Source organism: Pangasianodon hypophthalmus, chromosome 27 (genome assembly GCF_027358585.1).
Source record: "Pangasianodon hypophthalmus isolate fPanHyp1 chromosome 27, fPanHyp1.pri, whole genome shotgun sequence".
Classification (NCBI taxonomy): Eukaryota; Metazoa; Chordata; class Actinopteri; order Siluriformes; family Pangasiidae; genus Pangasianodon; species Pangasianodon hypophthalmus.
The window spans coordinates 11,584,827-11,587,933 of NC_069736.1; the positions used below are offsets into that span (position 1 = coordinate 11,584,827).

Sequence of the window (3,107 nt, forward strand, 5' to 3'; positions counted from 1 at the left end):
CCCCGTTTCCATCCAATTGGCTTGTTACCGATAAAATGGTGTGCGTGATGATGTCATCCTTTAAAAAAAAAAAAAAATTCGCATAAGTTTTGGTGTATTGCAAAAGAAATCTGCCATTGAGCCATTTCCATACATAATTTTGTGTATATCGCAAACTGTGTACTTTTTGCATCTCACATGTCCTCAAAGTCGATGTCAGAATGGAGCAGTTGCTTGTCTGATCTCCAGAGCTCCAAGTAACTGCGCTTATGTGACAAAGCCCATGGATCTGGGAGGCAGTGGTGGAGAGCTGCTCCCAATGCAGGTTGCCACTGACCACCGGTTCCTACCTGAAAGCGGATTGCTACCACCCTGTTCAAGATGGCAACCTGCGCCGAGCACAGAGTAGTGGGGGAAACTTTCAGAGTTAGTAAAACGACCGTCCATCAATGTATATGCTGTGTGCACAACTATTAAAGAAAAATTAATGCAGCGTTAATATCAGTCTGCCGATAGAAGGGGAGGCCAATGAAATTGCATATCGTAAATCCTTGGTGCATCTTGTGCCACAGGTTTTTGGTGCGCTGGATGGCATGCCCATACTTATTCTTCCCCTGACCGATGGATAAATTCTGTCATGTGACACTTTTTTTGTGCAAACAGAGAAGCCACAAAAATTCTGGAACAAAGATAAACCTCTACCAAAGTGATGGAAAGTCCAAAATGTGGAGAAAGAAAGGATCTGTTCATGATCACAAATATCCATGGCTAAGCACAGTGGAGGTATTGTCGTGGCTTGGACTTGCACGGCTGCTTCTGGAACGGGCTGACTAAACTTTATTGATGATTTAACTCATGATGGTATCAGCAGAATAAATTCAGAAACAGAAACATTCTGTCTGCTAATTTCTAGAAAAATGCATCCAATCTAATTGGGAGGAACTTGATCCTGCACTGGATTTAACCAAGGGGTTTAAAAAGGGGGTGAGACAGTTCTTGGGGTTGGCTGGCTATTATCGTAGGTTTGTACCTTATTGTTCGGATGTCACCAGCCCGCTGACTGACCTTACTAAAAAGGGAGCACCAGATCCGGTGCAGTGGATGGAGCCATGCGAGAGGGCTTTTTGCCAGGTAAAAGCAGTTTTGTGTGGGGGCCTGCTCTTGCATTCTCCTGACTTTTCTCTCCCATTTGTTCTGCAGACTTATGCATCAGACAGAGGACTGGGGGCCATTTTGTCCCATACTGTGGAGATGGAGGAGCACCCCATGCTGTACATTGGCTGGAAGCTCTTGGTAAGAGAGAGCAAGTACATTTACATTTAAATTTATGGCATTTGGCAGACGCCCTTATCCAGAGCGACTTACAATAGTGCTTTGAAGTCTATCAAAAATACATTCTGATATTGGCTCACTAGGTCACAAACTAGGAATACCATCAGTCCAAAACTCTGTTGGGGATTTTTTATTTTTTTTGTGAAAGTGCTAACTTAAGTACTTTATGAAGAGGTAAGTCTTTAGACGTCGTTTGAAGACTGCCAGTGACTCAGCTGTTCGGACACCTAGGGGAAGTTCATTCCACCACCTTGGCGCCAGAACAGAGAAGAGTCTCGATGCATGCCTTCCTTGTACCCTGAGAGATGGTGGGACCAGTCGAGCAGTGCTAGAGGAAGTACAGCGCCATAGAGTGTCTGGCTGTCAAGTGAGCAGTCCTCACCCTCTGATACTACCTACTGGGGTGCCCCTTTAGCCTCTGTTTTTTGATCACAACCCCTCTAATGCTCTACCACATGAATGATGCTAAATAGTATCTGACACTTCAGCTATTCAAGTTCAAGGTGGGGCTTGTGGGGTGCATGTTTGGGGGGAGGAGATAGTCGGCTGCAGGCCATACGGCCCCCTGCCCTGAGCTGGGCAGTGGGGGTATGTGGCGGCGGTGGCATGGTCGAGCATCAACTGTGGATGGAGATGGGGTGGGTTGACAGTTTATGCATGATGATTCTCACCTGTGTGTAATCATGGCAGTTTACTTATGTGTGATTTGTTTGTTTTTTTAGGGAGGGTGTAAACCAGGGAGAGAGAGAGAGCTGAGCTGAACTCCCAGGTTTGTGTTTGTGCATGAGTGTGTCCGGGAGTGAGGAAATGCTGAAAAGTGCTCGCAGAACAAATTAAACATAAAGAAGCATGAAGCTTCGTAAAAAGTCACCTGTGTCCCGAGTCCTTCCCACCCACAAATGGCAGGGTTCTACACAGTGAAAAACAACTGCTTTCGTCTCTTCTGTTATAGCATCATCTTTATCCATTAGACTAGCTGCAGAGTGTCTAACAGTCTAATAATCACAGACAATCTAAAAATCACAGTTGATTAGTTGGTCCTTTATTGCTGTCAAGACGCAACTGACCACCTCCAAATATGATTTGAGTGATCAGATCACAATGTGTAATCGAGACACATTTGACCCCATTCACACCTGTACTTCGCACTGTCCCTTTACAATCTAATCACCCAGGACACATATCAATGCCAGGTGTGAATGGGGTCTATGATAGCCAGCTTCACTTAACCAAACATTCACCTGCTGGCTGCTACAGAGCCTCTCCTCCAAACATATAACACCAATTTGATCTAAATCAGACAATGCAGTTAGAAGATGTTTCCCTTTTTTGTCAGTAATTTAATCCCTCACCATGGCCACACCGTTCGAGATATCAAAAATATGTTCACAATTTAGCATCTTCAATGTCTTGGCTTAATGTTGACCAAGTTTGGTGACAATTGCATGAATCCCCTAGGAGGAGTATTTAAAAGTTCAAAGCCTGCAATTTCCAAAAAATCCATATTAAATCCAAAATGATCTACTGCGTTCTGGGCGGAGCTAGTGACTGTCATTTTGAAAGTTGTCCGGCTTGATGAGAACAATATATGTACCAAGTTTGGTGACTGTAGGTGAAAACACCCGAATATTCAAAGAAAAGAGTATTAAAGTTTGATGCGTTACCACGGCAACACTATTTAAGATATCAAGAATTTTATCGCAATTTTATATCAGCCCATTCTCGACATTACTCTGACCAAGTTTGAAGCAATTCTGGCAAATATAAGAAGTCTATTTAAAAGCCTGTTTTAAGTG

General features: G+C 43.7%; 1 long non-coding RNA gene across 1 annotated transcript in view; it reads left to right on the top strand.

Moving 5' to 3' along the window:
* The window catches only part of LOC128317608 (uncharacterized), a 3,112-nt gene extending 382 nt beyond the window's left edge, over positions 1-2,730 (top strand). The window contains exons 2-3 of the long non-coding RNA XR_008301133.1: positions 1,180-1,272; positions 2,034-2,730. This is a non-coding gene — a long non-coding RNA (uncharacterized LOC128317608). The remainder of the gene's footprint in view (positions 1-1,179; positions 1,273-2,033) is intronic.
* The last annotated feature ends 377 nt before the right edge of the window (positions 2,731-3,107 follow it).